The sequence below is a fragment of the Balaenoptera borealis genome (genome assembly GCF_965194805.1).
Source record: "Balaenoptera borealis genome assembly, chromosome: 3".
Classification (NCBI taxonomy): domain Eukaryota; kingdom Metazoa; phylum Chordata; class Mammalia; order Artiodactyla; family Balaenopteridae; genus Balaenoptera; species Balaenoptera borealis.
The window spans coordinates 71,386,879-71,406,137 of NC_138866.1; the positions used below are offsets into that span (position 1 = coordinate 71,386,879).

Sequence of the window (19,259 nt, forward strand, 5' to 3'; positions counted from 1 at the left end):
TAGAGTTTGTAAAAATATGTTATTTATGTAAGCATATAATGCATTTGTTTTTATTTCTAAGTGAATTAATAAATACATATTTTTTAAATGTCTCAGTTTTAATTTAAACATGTAAATGCTGAGAGATATAATCCACATAAACAAAAGCTATTTTGGGTGGGTCTTAATTAATTTTTAATAGGGTTAAGTAGTTGAGACCAAAAAGCTTGAGAACCACTAACTTAATCTCTTGCTCAAAATGGGGACATTCTGAGAGTGAAAGGAGATACTCTTTTTTTTTTTTTTTTTGAGATACTCTTAATAATTATACCAGAGAACAAAGTGACATTACATCCCAGCTTACCTAGGACAATCTTAGTTTATATATATTTTCCTAGTATATATTATTAATAGCTTTTAGTTTCACTGTCAAAACATCCCAGTTTGGAGGATCAGCTGTATGGTCACCCTACCTATGGGACTAATTAATGATGGCCTTGTCTTACACCCTCCTAAGCTTGCTATCAAAGAGAGCTCCAGAACATGAACTTTGGTGGGGAACTATATATGAGGGACCTTGTGGGAGCAAATATGCCTATCACAGACAAACTGGTGGAAAGAAGCAAGGGCAAACTTCATGTTTGTTGTTTTGTTTTATCTCAGAGTATGGCATTATGGGTTTAGACATCTTGAGTCTGAGAAGAGCACTGTTAATCTGTGTTTTAGAAGAACAGATTTTTAGAGTATCCTGCACCAACTCCAGTAGTTACCTGGACATCTGAAGAATAAAATCTTTCCTTTTAAGCAATTTCAGCCTTTGAGAGAATGTTGAGAGGAATGAATAATTCCTGTGCTGCATTTTATAGCAGGTCACTCCCAAGTATGGATGCTCGTTATGAAAACTGGAGAAATTTACATACTCAAATTGAAATAAGGTCATTGCCTGAACGGAATCCTTCAGGCATTAAAAAAAACAACAACAACAACAAAAAAAACACCTGCCTAAAGCACCATAAGCAAAAGGTATTGTGTTGAATATTTTCCCTGTTTCCCAAAGGTTGAGATAGCTAACATTTATAGAACAACAATGCACCAATCTGTAATGAAATACATCACTGAATCACAACTAAAGATTCTGAGGTCAGATACATCCTTTGGAATATCTGCCAGCCAATAACATGGATACGTTATGCATTCTCTTCGAGTATGTTTGAAGAAACAATAGAAACGTTACAAGCAGAATGGAAAAAAAAGAGAGAGAAGAAAAAAAAAAAAAGCCAGGGAGAGGGAGAAAAAAAAAAATGAGAGGGCAAGAGAGCCAGCGATAGGCTTACGTGAGCATACATCTTGTTTCCTGGGCACATCAAGGGCTTCTAGCCAAGGGCTGTGATGTTATTCTAGACAATTTTACTGACATAAAATAAGGAGTCTAAATTATGATGAAATCAGAACCAGAAGCCAACCACTAGGGAAGCCATTAACAATTTAACATGAGGGAGTGTGGATTCTACTTGTCAAAGAGAATATTAGAAGACTGTTTGATATAAAATGCAACTATCACAGCACTGAGGGTTGGGTACCTCAGCTGGGTTTTCCTTGAACTCCTTGCCTTACAAAGTTAAACACAGACCTGGGTGTTTCACAAGGACAGCGTATCTTATGCCAAAGCAAAAAATCACATCAACCAAATAGGATGAAGATTTGATTGGATACCTGTCTATCAAGTAGTTGTTTGGCAAAGGCAAAGACCACAGGGAACAGTAAGAGGTGAAAGTGGATCTGAGTAAAAATTCAGAGTTCTTTTTTTAATTTTTAATTTTTATTGAGGTATAATTGACATACAACATTATATTAGACGAGAATTCTAAATCTAAGACACATTGAGTCAAATTCTAGCTGGGTTCTTTCCTGTCTGTGTGATCTTGATACAGTTGTATCCTCTAGAATCATAATGAACTTCATCTTAAAATAAGACTAATAATATCTACCTCATAAGAATGATGTCAGAATTAATGAACAACAACAAAAAAGGCACCTAGCTCAGTGCCTGGAGGGAGTGGGAACTCATTAAAAATTACCCATCTATCCTTACTTTTCACCCAGTCTTAATATTGAGGTCTCTTTCTCCCTTTCTTACTTCTCCTTCTCCATCTTGTTTTTGTTTTCTTTTTTCCTGTTCTTTTAAGACAATTTTATTTTGATATAATTATAGATTTACAGAAAACTTGCGAAGATAGTACAAAGAGTTCCTGCATAACCCTCACCTAGTTTCTCTTTTTTTCTTTTTTAAATTCATTTTTCTTCAGTTGGTTTATTTGAATGCATGTTCTCAGCTATCTTAAAAATAGATTGTACTCTAGTATAATGTAGTATCGCTCACTTCACTTGTACCTTCTTCATCCCTTCATTACACAATTGATGAAAATTAAATGATTGCCCTAGAGTAGAACAATGTTAAATTTTCTGGGGCTGAGTATGATTATTGACTTTCTTTTTGGATGCAGAAAACTTTGGAATAATCTAGCCTATAACTTGGGGGGAAGACAGTCAGGTGGAGGCAAAAGAAAAAGTTGATAAAACCCCTATGCCAGTCTGATGGTGCAGTTATTATAAGTATTTGCATATATATTTATAGATGTATATTATATATATTTATATATGTGCCCTAACATCTAACAATATGTCTGGTGGTTCTAATAATTGGTAAATCCTTTCAAAGATGTGATGGTTAGGTTATAAGGTTTAAAAGGCCCAGGATAGAAGGTTTAGTTTAAGGGTATAGCCACAAGGACTTTATGTAGTGTCCTGATGTACCCTCATGGCCCTGGGTAATAGAAGGAGGAACTGAACTTCTTTAGTTTCATCTCCCATCTCATCTCCTTCCTGGGTCTCTTTTGTCTTTGCTTGCAAACGTTATCTCCATAATCCTTCTACTGTTCTCATGGAGGTTTTTCACCTAACAATGTTTCCCCCTGAGAACGTTCAATGCTCTGAACTAGCCACAATAGCCTTGCTAATTTTTACCAATAACAATTACTCTTCCCTTGATACTCTGTTTAAGCTACATGTCAGGGGAAGAAAATGAGTTCAAATGTAGGAATTCACCTAGACTATTATAGATAACTAACTTAACGCCTTTTTCCTCCCTGGGTCAGTTACATTTTAAGAGAAGAAGCCTCACAGTTAAAAAAAAAAAAAAAAACTATCATACCCAAGAATGGCCTGTAACATTGGAAGTTTAGGCACTGTGGCAGGGAGAAGGAAAAGAGATCTGAAAGCATAACCTTTCTTGGTCCTTCTCCAACTGAGGGCTGCTGGAGACACTGAAAAAATATCCAACTTTTCCTGATAGTTTGAAACCTCTTCAATTCACTACATTCAAGATAGCAGAGGTAATAATATTTATGAATAAAGAAAAACATGCTATGAGAGGGTAGGAGAGGACTAGGAAATGACAAAAAGGAGGATTGTGTGCCAACCGAAGGGACTGTCAGGTCATTTGGAGAAGGTGCTATTATCACACTATCTTTATCTCAACATGAAAATTAAAACTGTCCGTGTTGGTGTCATGAATCCAGTGCCATTTAAGCTTCCAAGATCCAAACCAGTGTAATGCAAAAACTCACCTAAAGCAATTTTGAGAAGAATCTTGCTTAGTCCACTACAAGCTCTTCCTCTAGCTGTAGACCTAGGCATAACGGTTTTGGAAACAAGAAATAATGAAGTGCAATGCTAAAGAGTGGAAAATGAAGAACGATTTGAAGGTGTGAAAGGATTTGGAAAAAAGATAAAATGTAGTGACAGAAGTTTATTTCATTCCCATCATGGATTTGGCAATGGTTATATTGCTTCTTGCCTTCAGTTACCAAGGCCGCAAGCCATTATTTTCAGAGGCTTATTGCCCTGTATGTGCATCAAAATTTGATGGAAAGATAAAGGTGTTGTGAGCGAAAAATTGCCTGGCTATTCCTCTTAATAGATTTTCTTTTTCTTTTTCTTTTTCTTTTTCTTTTTCTTTTGGAGAGGATATCTTGAAGAAGGAAATACTCATAAAATAATAATAGTAATAATAATAACAACATTAATCATCATCATCAAATCTTTGTTAGAAAACTGTGCTCAAACCAGATCCCTCCACCCTTTACCTTCCCGTGCTCCATCTTCACTGACATAAAGAACATGTACGAAATACTGATAATTCTCTGGAAGTACTCCTGGCTTGCCCACCAGTGAAACTTTTATTACAATTTTAATAGACACGTAAAAAGAAGTAAGCTTACTGACAGAACAAATTCACCAGATGAACTATACAGTTCACAGACAATGCAATTTAAAGTATATAATAAAATTGCAAACAGTGGAGTAAATTAAATGAGAAAAAATATATGCTGAGATATTAACCAAGGAGGCTCACAAATCAAGCTTAGGTTTTCTTGGAGACAAGATGAACGCACTTGTATGTGGACAGTATAATTTTCCATTTCTTCCTCTGATATCACTCTAACTGGCTTTTCAAATGCACTGACAGAATGCAGTTTTTACTGGAGAGGGATTCAAAATGAGAATTCCTTCTGCTAACCACTAATAAGCAATGCTAGCAAGAATATATGATATTTTTAAGATTTTGTGCATAGTGCATGAGATTAGCTGAGAGTTCATTATTCTAATATGGTTGTGCAAACCCAATTCAGTGTTAGTTCAATAGGAATTGTACTTTGCTGGGAGGTATGCATTTGTTCCTATTACACTGCACGTGCAGCAAATTTTCAGGCTTTCATTTGGCTCTCACATTTGGTACTGCAGGCAAAATGCCATTAGGCAAAGGTAAGAGGAAAAGGCAGACAGAGAAGCCATGAGACCCTGGTCCAGCCTCTGACTTCTGCTCAGGAGGTACAGTTACAGCCAAATTATGCTATCAGGATTGTTCATTTCCTACATGATCTGAGTTTTATGCTCCACGAGGAGAAGGAGAGGTGACTGAATGGCTTGAGGTACAACCTCCCCATTGACTGCATACTGACAGTGCTATTTATTACTTAGACCCTTATCTCAGAGCTGAGATGTGCAAGAGTGCTCCGTGTGTCTGAGCCAAATGCTATTTCAAATGCCATATTTGGCTTTTATTTCTTTAAATGTGATCAGATTACTATTAAAAATATTATTTCTCATTCTGTTTGTGTCCATCTCTTCCCGATGCCTCCAGTGAAAAGGTTTCTTATCTATTTTGACAAAAATTTAAACCAAATTGACTCTGCCATAGAAAAATGGACACTGAATCTTGAAGGGTTAAACAAGCTTCAGAAAGGCTGAGATTTTTCTCTCCATAGAAACTGCATGCTTGAACGATTCCTAAGCTGTTAGGGTTACCATGGTAATTATTATTCTTAAATGGAGAGGTTTATTTGTGAAGCAAAAAGACCAACAAACTTGTTGCCTGTATCTCTAAATCAGAACTACTCGCAGCCATCTTTAAGGAGGGGCGAACTTTTTTTTGGAAGAATTGAATAATGCAGATCAATCTTTATCAGAATGTGTGACAGGCTTGCATAAAAGAAAGGTGGGATGTGAATATATTAGGGATATTTACTGAAGCCCCATTTATTGGATGGGCTTTACCATTTTTACCTCTTGAAGGTAAGCTGAGGATATAAACAACCTCAGAATCAATTGTATTTTAGGGGAATCAGTTTGTTAGAGCGTCTGATAGATTGTTTATATATGGCTGATCATAATGGTCTTGAGGTCAATTCATTTTAATGCAAAAATGGCTCCAAGAGCTTAAATTAACTATTTAAAAAAATTTTTTAAATCCTGACGTCATGGCCTAGTGAACCTATTTCTCCTGATTTTAGGGGAAAGAAACCTGACTGGCCATAACAACAGAGTTCATAGGCGACTTTAGCAATGTAGAGCACTTCTGCAAAGTATAAGAGTGGTGTTATGAAGTGGGAAGGCTAAATACCCTTCACAAGTGTACAGGCTCTACTCTGTATAAGAACAATACTATCTCACAAATTTGGGACAAATTGTATAGGTCTAAAATTAACTCTGTGCTCTCTCTGTTACACTCAGTTTGACCTTAAAATCAGACATAAAGATTTGAAAGCAGTCTGGAAATTCCTGATGGACAGGTGTATCCCTGTACTCTCTACATGCGTTTACTGTACATGCCTTTACTCTTGCCCTTATCAGCGTGTAACTGTGACTCTCTTGTTGGTCACTCCTGGTAGATGCTGGGCCTCAGAGCCTAAGGAAGAGGAGGCAGGAGATGGAGCATGAACCCAGCGTCAGGGTGCCTATGTTCAAGGCCGTTATCATTTGCCCTCTATGTGACTTTGGTAAGTTTCTGAATCTCTCTGGATCCAGTTTACCATCTATAAAATAAGTATGATAAGAAGACCACCTTCATAGGATTGTTGTTAGAATTAGATGAGTTAATACCTGTAAAGCTCAGAATCGCTCAGAACAGCTCCTGGCACAGAGAACATGTTATGGGAGTGCTAGTAGCTTCTCAAGGGATATTGTCTCTTTATTATTGTATTCTCAGTGCCTATTCTCAGATTAGTTGCTTAATAGAGGTTTCTTGAAGTAATGACTGAATGAGCATTTGATTCAATTAAGGGACCCTTTTGTACCTTCTGCCATGATTGGTCATCTTGCTTCTCAGTGAGAACTTCCGGTGACCAGGACTCATGGCATAGCAGCCCATTCTATTGTTGGAAAGCTCTGCTCGGGAACTCTGTTGTCTTCCTGGTACCTCTCTTCTATGGGCAAAGGAAGCTTGAGCAGGCTGCCTTCTGGGGAAAATGTGTCTCTTTAAGCCTGCATGTCCTGACTATAAAAAGCCTGTGGTGTTGGGCAGGAGGAGTGTTGGTTTCTCTCTTCCACACATCAGTGGTCAAGCTGCATATGCCTGACTGTATTCAACAATGAGAGGTGAGTTATAAGATTGTTTTTCTGAAGAGAGATGGTTATTTCACTTGGCAATTTGATCTCTAAACAAGGCATCTTGCCTATTTTATGGAGTTATTGTTCACTACCCCATTTTACAAGGGGTATTCGGAGAAGACTTCCTTGACATTTTTAAGCTACTGGGATGCGTTTTAATTTGTTTCTAGAGTATTTAATCTATAAGACATACCAGGCTGAATAATTTATGTAACAAAACAATGACAACAAGGTCAAAGCAGAAGTATGACTTTACAGTGGGGAATATTCATGACATGATGCTATTTGAGATATGCTTCTTGAATATTAAAGAGTGTTTCCTAATGTTATGTTCCAATTAAACAAGTGGAAAGGTATAAGAAAGAAAATTGGATTCATTTTGAATTAAGCAAATTCCAGCATAGCAATCATCATATTTCTAATTGAAAAATGTCAACCACTGTCTGTCCACATAAAGTTTAGATATGATAGCTGGGGGTGTTTTCTCTTGTGACCTAGTTGTGATATAAACCATAGAGTACCAGATATTCTGCATCAATAGATCAGATACTCATAATCTGATTTATTCAGTGATATATAACCTCAATTATTTATTTTCGGTTGCATTTCAACTTAAAAGGAGAAAGCCAAAGCAACAGAGTTTGCTGCTTAAGGTAATTATAAGATGGCTTATAGATGGAGTTCTGACAAGATCTAACTCTGTTCTTCCTTCTCTAGCACAGTAGGATTTATGCTCTGAAAGGGATAATGGCTTCTTATGTACAGTGGACAAAAATTAGATCATCTCATGCATAGTGTAGAGAGGATTAGGGAATGAAAAACCTGAATGTTTGCTGACCTCTATCATCAATTAATGCTGTGGTCTGGGGCTAACCACCTTGATACTGATATTTAACATTTATTAAGGACTCATTGTATTAGCTAATTAATTCTTGCACTTTTAATAAACAAGCCAAGAATCTTAGTGCCTTAATGTAAATAAAGGCTTGTTCCTTGCTTACATCAAATCAGAAGGGACCCATTCTCATTCCAGTTAGTGCCTCTGCCATCTTCTAGGGCCTCAAAATCCTCCAGTGCATCCCTTGCTGGCAGGATGATGAGGGAAGCAGAAGAGAGGAAGAATGTTACAGAAGTTAGAGGGGGCCAGGCCTGGAAGTGGTGTTTATCACTCTGCCCATTTTCATATATACAGAACTCACTCACATAGCCATACCTGTCTGCAGCCACAGCTGGGAAATATGGTAAGGCACGTGCCAAGGAAGAGAGGGCATAGGTGGTGTTGAGTAACTGCAGCTAGGCTCCACCACACTGTGATTAGCTCTCTAAATATTTCACTTAATTCTCACAATAACTTTTCCTTTTGATTAATTAATTAATTAATTAATTTTGGGCTGAGTTGGATCTTTGTTGCTGCACGTGGGCTTTCTCTAGTTGCTGAGAGCGGGGGCTACTCTTTGTTGTGGTGCGCTGGCTTCTCATTGTGGTGGCTTCTCTTGTTGTGGAGCATGGGCTCTAGGTGTGCAGGCTCAGTAGCTGTGGCTCGCGGGCTCAGTAGTTGTGGCTCACGGGCTTAGTTGCTCCACGGCATGCGGGATCTTCCCGGACCAGGGCTCGAACCAGTGTCCCCTGCATTGGCAGGCGGATCCTTAACCACTGTGCCACCAGGGAAGCCCTCACAATAACTTTTTGAAGATTAAGAAACTTGAGCTTAGAATGGCGGAGTTGGACTCATTCTTTTGTCTTAGTCTGTGCTCTGAGCCCCTATGCTTCGTTGCCTCCTTGTCTTTTGAAAATCTCTAATAATTTTCTTCACTTTCATTATGAAAATGATAGTATTTGCAATCCCTGTTATATCTCATGAGATACTGGAAAATTGTGAACATGTCCAGACCTGCCTGCTTTCTGTTACATAGATAAACTGAGCATCTTTTTGTGGCTAACTCATTGATTTGCATAGTATCTGTCATCTCCTCCTACCCTGTGCAGCAATTCTCTCCCCTTTTTTTTGGCATCATAAAATCTTCCCCCTCCACTGGATCATTCTTATCAACATACAATATGTTACCATTTCTCCAGTCTTGAAGATAAAAACACCTGACTCCACATACCTAATCAGCTATTGCCTCATTTCTCTATTCTTTACAGCAAAATATTTTGAGTGGTGTATATTTGCCATTTCCAATTTTCCTGTTTCTTCCTGAATTCCCTCCAGTCAGGCACCTCCATCACTGCAGCAAAACTGAAGTTCGTAAATTCACCAATGGCTTCTTTGTTGCCAAATCCAATCAATTCTTATTCTTCATCTTATTAGACCTATCAGTATCATTTGACATCATATTATCTCCCTCCTCCTTGAAAGTCTTTCTTTACTTGGTTTCCAAGACACCAGCACTTACCTGGTTTTCTTTCCACTTTGCTGGATAGCATTTATGTGTTTGTTTCCTTAGTTCCTCTTCATCCCTCTAGCCGCTAAATAGAGAATTACTTCAGGGCTTAATCCTTAGATTAACTTTATTTTCTCTCTTTACACTCACTCCCTTGATGAGCTCATCCAGTCAGATAGCTTCAAATACATACCATCTAGAAGCTGAAGGTTTCCAGTCCTGATTCCCTGATAGAGAGTTCTCCAGATTTGTATCACTACCTGAATGCATGATCAGTATACCTCAAGGTAAAAATGCCCCAAATTAAAGGTCTCAATCCTCCATCCTAACTATCCTGATTCAAGCCACCACCATCTCTCATTTGGATTATCATAGTATCTTCCTAAACAATCTCTTTGCCTCTTCTCTTACTTAATTCCTACAGTCTAAAATGATCCTCTTAAAATAGAAGTCAGATTATATCACTCCTATGGGCGAGCCATCTAATGTTCTTCCTTCTTAGAATCGAAACCAATGCCCCTGTAACGGCCCAAAAGGCTTTTCAAGATCTGATTCCTCCATTATTGCTATGACCTTACCTCTTAGTTTTTTACCCCCTCCCTTTAGCCCACTCTAGTTGCCCTGGCCTCCTTGCTATTTCTTGACCTTTTCAGTCATTTTCCCCACCTTGGGGCCTTTGTACTTGTTCTTCTCTCTCTTTAGAATACTCCTCCCATACTTATTTTCATGTCTCAGTCCTCAGCTTGCTTAGGTCTTTGCTCAAACATACCTTTTCACTGAGGCTAATTAGCAGTATCCCATGTGCTGGTTTAAATGAGCTTCTGTTCATTTCAGCATTTACCCTATTTAAATTTTAACTGTCTATCATGGCTACCCTAATACATCTCTTTTGGATAACTCAGTTTCTATAGGCAAAATGCTGTGAGTGTCTCAGATTTTGACTCCTTTCTCTGCAAAAACAGTATCTGAGTTCATGGGGAAGAAGACTGTACGACCTTGTAGAAGTAACAGAGGTTGACCCGCTAACCTGGTGCTGTTCATGAGATATGTTATTGGCTGTGCCCACTGAGAAGCTGTAACTTTGTCTAGTACATGGGACAGTGTTGTGAAAGGTAACAGAATATGCCACCTCAAAATATGCCTCTTTGGCATAGGGGTTATTTTGAGCTGATTATTTTGAGAAACAGCAGACACTGAAGAAGCTCTGAGAACAGAATAGAAGTTACCCTTTCCTAAGGGATATTTACATTTATAAAGGAAATCTCCATTTGTACAGGTGTCTCCCTTTTTGTACCAGGAAGAGCAGGATGGCTCTAAATCACAAGAGAATCTTATCAATGGAAAAGGCACCAACTTAAATCTGCATAGCAAACGTTATTCTTGTTTACCATACTTTCCCTGGTCATTTCCCCATAAATGACGTCCCAACATCTTTCTTTCTTTTATCTGTCTTTAGCTGAAGATAAAAATATTTAAGCTGATGGTTTGAGCCACCTCAGGGAGTTACTCATTTTTCCCTGGAAATCTCCACCTGTACACGATGTATAAACGTGCATAAACTTCTATTTGCTTTTCTCTTGTTAATCTGTCTTTTATTATAGGGGCTTCAGCCAAAAACTCAGAAGGGTAGAGGAAAATTATTTTTCCTCCCCTATAGTTACCATCCACCAATGACATCTGAGGATAGTCAGCTCTTGACCTGTATTGGTCAGGGCCTAATGACCCCACCATGCTACTATAGCCTTTGCTATTCTCTTGTGGCCTCCACAAACCCCTTTGAGGCTCTTCCATGTCGTCTGTCTGGCACAAGGGCACAAGGCTTAGCCTGTCTGCCTCATAGACTCTGCCACAGAATCACAATCACCTCACCACTTTCCCCAACACGCTCGTCAGTTGGGCCCGAAACAGGTCCCCTGACTCTTGACTTAAAAGTCCACACCACCTAGAAGCCATGTTTGACACAGGTATTTAAAACCGGACTATCTTTCCATTTTACCTCTGTACACTTCTCTCTTTACTGTACTGAGACATGTAGGGTTGCCATATGCAGCAGTCATGCTCTTAAGTCCCAAACAGGGAGCAGGGCAAGAGGCTCTCTTTCCAAGGAAAACTGGAAAGGGAAAATCAGAACATACATATGACTATGACTATGTCATAGGACATATGACTGTGTCCTTTCTTCTATATCCATTTTTGTCCCAGAACCATTGCACTAGAAAAGGTAGTTTGTCCCCTTCCTTTTGCCTTTTGCTGAATGCAGGGTTGTTCCCCTGATATTGCACTGCTTATTGAGACGGCATCTGCCTCTCCCGTTTCCCTGAGATTATAACGGTAGCCAGGGAGTGCGGAGAAAATCAGGTTTGTCAAATAACAACAACTAATCATCGGGTATTTCAAATATACCCAAGATACACACTGTGCATTTTTTAACGCAATTTTCATTAATTCCCACCATCCAAATTAAAAGAAAACTTAGTTCATAATTTGGGATTCTCAGATAAACTTCAAGTTTAGGAGAGACGGAACCAGTTTTTTCACTGAGAGATGTAGCAAAAGGGTTGGAAGAGAGCACGTGAAGGGTTGTTCTTAGAGCAAGTAATTGGAGGAGCTCTTAGTACAGAAAGTGAGTCACTGGCAGGGCTAGTGTAATCATTTTACTACCTGTAGAGTCACACAGGGCCCAGCACTCAGAAGAAACTTGGTTTGATACTCTGTGGTAGCGGCCTGGATGTTCTTAATCATTTTTTTAACAAGATGTCCTGCATTTTCATTTTTCACTGACTCTCTGGGCACTGGACATATATTCGTACAGTTTAGAGCACTCGAACATAGACACTAGTGTTTGCTTCTTGTCTGAAGTCTGGGGACTCACTAGCATACACCACTGAGCAGGGCATGAAGGAACAGTAGGAGCAAAATTTGCCACCCCCAAAGTCTCCTTGGCATGTGTCATTTTGAAAGTCGAGGCCCAAAAGATGACTCAGGAAGAAACTTTGACCTTCCCCTTAACTGCCTAAAAGAATTTAGTTAGAGGACCTGTTCCAGGAAGGGAGCTATCACTGTAGATAACTATAGCATGAACTAGGTGGGGTAGACAGGGAAGACCCTAGCAAAGTCTGTTTGTTAAAATTTCTCTGTGTTCCCTTGTCTCTGCATGTCCCAGTATATATTTGTTTACCAAACATTTGCTTTTCCACCTTCATATGAATTGCCTTCCTCCCTTTTAAAGTCCCAAACTACCACCCCCAACATCCTCTTTTGTCTTTAGCTGAAGATGGTATTTAAGGTGAGGGTTTCAGCCATTTTGGTGAGTTATTCATTTTTCTGGGTCTCTCCTATGTATACATATTATTAAACTTTTGTTTGATTTTCTCCTGTTAATCTGTCTGATGTCAATTTAATTCTTAGATCAGCCAGAAGAACCTAGAAGGGTAAGGGAAAAGTTCTTCCTCCTCAATAGGAGGTACTGTTCCCAAATGCCTACTCCAGTTACCTCTTGGCTCTCAGAATTTATAGAAGAGGAGGTCAATAAAGAGGACAAAGTCATGTGGCTGACTTACTGGAGGTTTTCTCATGTCATAAGATGTACACACTGTGATGAGAATAGGGCATGGCTCACCTTTGAGAGGTGATAGTCATTAAATGGATCTAGACCAAGAGTGAGATGCCCCTCTACCACCAATGTTATTAATGCAAGTAGGATTTTTCCTCCTTTGCTGCCCTTGCTTCTGGAGGAATGAGCACAAGTAAGGCTGCTTAAGGGTTTTAGGCTCAGACAGAGACGAGGGGAAATTCAGAAAGGAGGAACATGGATTGTAATCATTGACTAAAAAGTGATTATAATTCAAATTGACTGAATACTTATTCAGAAAAAAACAAGATATTCAGAACTAAATTGTATGACAGAAACCATCAGTTTAGATGAATGTTTACTTGGGAATTGACCAAATAAGTAAAATATCTCATCTCAGCAATTTGGGTGTTCAGGTGTCGTAACAGTATTGTACAGTTTTGAGAATAAAGTCAGTTCGTGTAACACGTGTCTGTGTAGAGAACTGTCAGTTCCACCAGTTACAAACAGACACATGACTAGTAAGTAGTACGTAAAAGTAAGTAGTACATATATATACAGCAAATGCTGTATATATACATATATTTCCTATTGATACTTTGAAACACATTGGTAGATCCACATTCTCCATGAATACTTGAGAGTTTAAGTTAATGACAATAAAGTTGATCAATACCTGATTTCTCTGTTGGCAGATACTGCTCGCCAGGGATAGGGACCCCACAGAGAATGAGAGTAATCTCACTGGGGTTCTTCAGTCAAGTATTGTTTATTTAGTATCATACTGACCCCTGACATCCTAAATACACGAAATAATCTCCAGATTGATGGATGGCAGCACTTTAGGTCTGCTGGAAAAGCAGAAGACAATTCATCCTTCTTGTCACAACAAGGCAAATAGCCCACAAGACAAACTGAAGACCACCGTAGCTTTAAACAAGAAAGGCATTGGGCTTCCCTGGTGGCGCAGTGGTTGAGAATCTGCCTGCCAATGCAGGGGACACGGGTTCGAGCTCTGGTCTGGGAGGATCCCGCATGCTGCAGAGCAACTAGACCCGTGAGCCACAACTACTGAGCCTGCGCGTCTGGAGCCTGTGCTCCGCAGCAAGAGAAGCTGCGACAGCGAGAGTCCCGCGCACCGCGATGAAGAGTGGCCCCCGCTCGCCGCAACTAGAGAAAGCCCTCGCACAGAAACGAAGACCCAACACAGCCATAAATAAATAAATAAATAAAATTAAAAAAAAAAAAAAGAAAGGCATTGATTAGAGGGAAAGCTAATGCTGAAAGAGAATCCTAGAGATACTGAGATGGAGTCAAAGAGCTACCAGTCAAACATAGAAAACTACAGATGAGAACCTGTGGGACTAGAGATAATAAGAACAGCAGGAGGAGAGAGAGGAAAACATATAAAGAGAAGAAAAAAAACAATAAAAAGAAGATACATAAAAGGGAATGAAAAACCAATAGAAGATGCCAGAATTTTTGACAGTGAGGGGTAGGATCTGAAAGAACTTCTGAAGGAAGCGACTGAACTTCCCTGTGGGGCACCATCCTTGACAGTGAGATATTAACCTAGAGGGATATCTGTACAACACCAAGGCCAACAGAAATAAAAGACACAGAATAACTAAAATGCATGCACTAGATTGCATGTGTATACTCAGAAACACTCTATTTTAGCTATTTCAAAGAGAAGGTAGTTGGAAAAGCTGCATGTTTTAGAAAATATAATCAAAAGAATTTTTTTGTTTGTTTTGGTTGTTATTGTTATTTTTCTTTCATTTTTTTTTCTTTTGGCATGGCCGTCAGTCCCCATTAGGTAAGGCTGCATTTAAGAACAATTTTAAAATAGAATTGGCCCCTCTATTTCTCTATTTATTTTCTTCTATCCATCCTCTTCTCTCTTTATTTTAGAAGCTTTTGGCATTGAAAGTATTTCTGCCTTTGATTATTGATCACTCAGTAGCACTCACAGACTAAGCTGCAGGTCTTAGTTTGGGGGAAACAGAGTAACTTCTTTCAGAGAATGGATATTCAGTTTAATTGAGCTTCATGTTTTCCCCTGCATTTTGATTTCATCTATCCATTCCCGTTCATTAAAAATCACATGCCCATGATAAAACCTGGGTCTGTTGCCTTGTCTAGCTAAGAATCAGGAGTTCATTATTTACTTCATATTGTGTAAATTCTAATCAGATACCAGGGAATCTTGGTTCTGTACCACATTGTCTCCTCAGGCATAATGCCCTACAATTTTTAACACCACAGAACAACTCCACAAGAGAGCTGATTCCCTTGGATTCTTCCTCAGCCGATGCAGATAACATTTTGAATAAGATAGGGCTCCATTTATTTTTAGCAGTTTGCTTATTTATTTACTTTCGTGGTGGAGCCAGATAAGAGACTGACTGAGTTCACACCCAGTGGTGAGCGTATTGGGTGACCTGTTAATGCTGGTGACTGAGCTCTAGCTCAGGCCCACAGGCAGTTCTATTCAGATTTATGGCAAGACATGGTGATGGATAATATAAATTCTTATTCATACGAAAGCAAATGAATGCATCCCATGTAAAAAAAATGCAGATAAGCTAATTTAAGAGTAATCAGAAACAGTCATTCACTCTGGGTGGGAATAATGCCTGAGAAGGGCCTGATAAGTCTCTGATCCTTTGACATATAGATAGCACAATAGAGATGGAGATAAGCATGTTCCTCACCCATATATAACCCCCTGATGTGATCCCTAATGCGTTGTGAATTCATTGCGGGTTTTTAGGCAGCTGGAAGACATTAATCAATGCAAAAGAAACTTTGCAGTGGTTTCCACTTGGAAGTAAGTATCAATCAAGTCACAACTGTGCTTTAGCTCAGATGGTCTGAATAAAACTTGCTGAGACAAAGTTTGCCAGAAGGAAAAAAAAAAAAGTTGTATTGTGGAGGTCTTAGGAGATTTCAAAGCACACTGAATCAGATTATCTTCTGATTTAATATTTTTCTTTAGTTCAGTGTAGCTTAACAGAGTCACCAGTTCTTACATCAAGGGGGATTCATACATTTGGGAGATGTCTGTGTAGGCCAATTGATTCAGATATTTTGGTCCCCCAAAAGTGATTGTTAAAATTCATGATGTACTCAATAGATGCAGAGAAAGCTTTCGACAAAATTCAACACCCATTTATGATAAAAGCCCTGCAGAAAGTAGGCATAGAGGGAACTTTCCTCAACATAATAAAGGCCATATATGACAAACCCAGAGCCAACATTGTCCTCAATGGTGAAAAACTGAAACCATTTCCACTAAGATCAGGAACAAGACAAGGTTGCCCACTCTCACCACTATTATTCAACATAGTTTTGGAAGTGTTAGCCACAGCAGTCAGAGAAGAGAAAGAAATAAAAGGAATCCAAATCGGAAAAGAAGAAGTAAAGCTGTCACTATTTGCAGATGACATGATACTATACATAGAGAATCCTAAAGAGGCTACCAGAAAACTCCTAGAGCTAATCAATGAATTTGGTAAAGTAGCAGGATACAAAATTAATGCACAGAAATCGCTTGCATTTCTATACACTAATGACAAAAAATCTGAAAGTGAAATTAAGAAAACACTCCCGTTTACCATTGCAACAAAAAGAATAAGATATCTAGGAATAAACCTACCTAAGGAGACAAAAGACCTGTATGCAGAAAATTATAAGACACTGATGAAAGAAATTAAAGATGATACAAATAGATGGAGAGATATATCATGTTCCTGGATTGGAAGAATCAACATTGTGAAAATGACTCTACTACCCAAAGCAATCTACAGATTCAATGCAATCCCTATCAAACTACCACTGGCATTTTTCACAGAACTAGAACAAAAAATTTCACAATTTGTATGGAAACACAAAAGACCCCGAATAGCCAAAGCAATCTTGAGAACGAAAAATGGAGCTGGGGGAATCAGGCTCCCTGACTTCAGACTATACTACAAAGCTTCAGTAATCAAGACAGTTTGGTACTGGCACAAAAAGAGAAATATAGATCAATGGAACAGGATAGAAAGCCCAGAGATAAACCCACACACATATGGTCACCTTATCTTTGATAAAGGAGGCAAGCATATACAGTGGAGAAAAGACAGCCTCTTCAATAAGTGGTGCTGGGAAAATTGGACAGGTACATGTAAAAGTATGAAATTAGAACACTCCCTGACACCATACACAAAAATAAACTCCAAATGGATTAAAGACCTAAGTGTAAGGCCAGACACTATCAAACTCTTAGAGGAAAACATAGGCAGAACACTCTATGACATACATCACAGCAAGATTCTTTTTGACCCAGCTCCCAGAGAAATGGAAATAAGAACACAAATAAACAAATGGGACCTAATGAAACTTAAAAGCTTTTGCACAGCAAAGGAAACCATAAACAAGACCAAAAGACAACCCTTAGAATGGGAGAAAATATTTGCAAATGAAGCAACTGACAAAGGATTAATCTCCAAGATTTACAAGCAGCTCATGCAGCTCAATAACAAAAAAACGAACAACCCAATCCAAAAATGGGCAGAAGACCTAAATAGACATTTCTCCAAAGAAGATATACAGATTGCCAACAGACACATGAAAGAATGCTCAACATCATTAATCATTAGAGAAATGCAAATCAAAACTACAATGAGATATCATCTCACACCGATCAGAATGGCCATCATCAAAAAATCTAGAAACAATAAATGCTGGAGAGGGTGTGGAGGAAAGGGAACACTCTTGCACTGTTGGTGGGAATGTAAATTGATACAGCCACTATGGAGAACAGTATGGAGGTTCCTTAAAAAACTACAAATAGAACTACCATACGACCCAGCAATCCCACTACTGGGCATATACCCTGAGAAAACCATAGGTCAAAAAGTGTCATGTACCACAATGTTCATTGCAGCTCTATTTACAATAGCCAGGACATGGAAGCAACCTAAATGTCCATCGACAGACGAATGGATAAAGAAGATGTGGCACATATATACAATGGAATATTACTCAGCCATAAAAAGAAATGAAATGGAGGTATTTGTAATGAGGTGGATGGAGTTAGAGTCTGTCATACAGAGTGAAGTAAGTCAGAAAGAGAAAAACAAATACAGTATGCTAACACATATATACGGAATCTAAGGAAAAAAAAAAAAAAAAAGGCCATGAAGAACCTAGTGGCAAGACGGGAATAAAGACACAGACCTACTAGAGAATGGACTTGAGGATATGGGGAGGGGGTGGGGTGAGATGTGACAGGGTAAGAGAGTGTCATGGACATATATACACTACCAAATGTAAAATAGATAGCTAGTGGGAAGCAGCCGCATAGCACAGGGAGATCAGCTCGGTGCTTTGTGACCACCTAGAGGGGTGGGATGGGGAGGGTGGGAGGGAGGGAGATGCAAGAGGGAAGAGAAATGGGAACATATTATATATGTATAACTGATTCACTTTGTTATAAAGCAGAAGCTAACACACTATTGTAAGGCAATTATACTTCAATAAAGATGTTTAAAAAAAAAAAAAAAATTCATGATGTAGTGGCTAGAAGTCCAAGATCAAGGTGTTGGCAGATTTTGTTTTCCTTGGGGTCCCTCTCTTTGGCTTGCAGATGCCCACTTTCTCTCTATGTCCGCACATGGCCTTTTCTCTGTGCTTGTGCATTTCCTGGTGTCTCTCCTTCTTCTTATAGGGACACTAGTCATATTGGATTAGTACCCCACACTAACAGACTCATTTTAACTTAATTACCCCTTTAAAGACCTTATCTCCAAATATGATTATATACTGAAGTATTGGGGTCTAGGACTTCAACATATGAATTTGGGAAGGGCATCATTCAGCCCGTAATATTCTGCCCACTGGATCCCCTGAAATTCATGTCCTTCTCACAGGGAAAATACATTTGAAAATAAACTGATGAAGAGATTTTGAATCAGCCAACATATAGAAGTCTGAGATGACTCTTTGCATTCCCAAGGGGATCTGTAGTTTGAATTCTCTGGCTATGCAATAAAATGAGGATACTTTGGCTTGGGAAAAAGAGGAACACAGAAGCAAAGAAGGTGCCATTTGGGTGCCGCTCCCAGGAATGCTTGCATCTGTCTTTAGAGTAAAATCAGAATTGGAAATCATTTTACTGATCGTTTAGGACAGTCCCTTCACGTTTAGATGGGGAAACAAAAAGGTGTGAAATGGCCGAAGGAACTCAGCTATTTCTGTAGCCATGTTTGGTTTAGAATGTGGATTTCCTGATCCCTGAACTAGGATACCTCTCTATAATCATGGACCCTAGAGGGAAAACTATCGTCTCTTAGAGTGGCGTATGTGGCTGGGGAGACAGCATCCATCTT

General features: G+C 38.9%; 1 long non-coding RNA gene across 1 annotated transcript in view; it reads left to right on the forward strand.

Annotated features, from left to right (window-relative positions):
* The window catches only part of LOC309625149, a 583,598-nt gene extending 565,163 nt beyond the window's left edge, over positions 1-18,435 (forward strand). Inside the window, exon 2 of the long non-coding RNA XR_014242356.1 lies at positions 17,366-18,435. This is a non-coding gene — a long non-coding RNA (uncharacterized lncRNA). The remainder of the gene's footprint in view (positions 1-17,365) is intronic.
* The last annotated feature ends 824 nt before the right edge of the window (positions 18,436-19,259 follow it).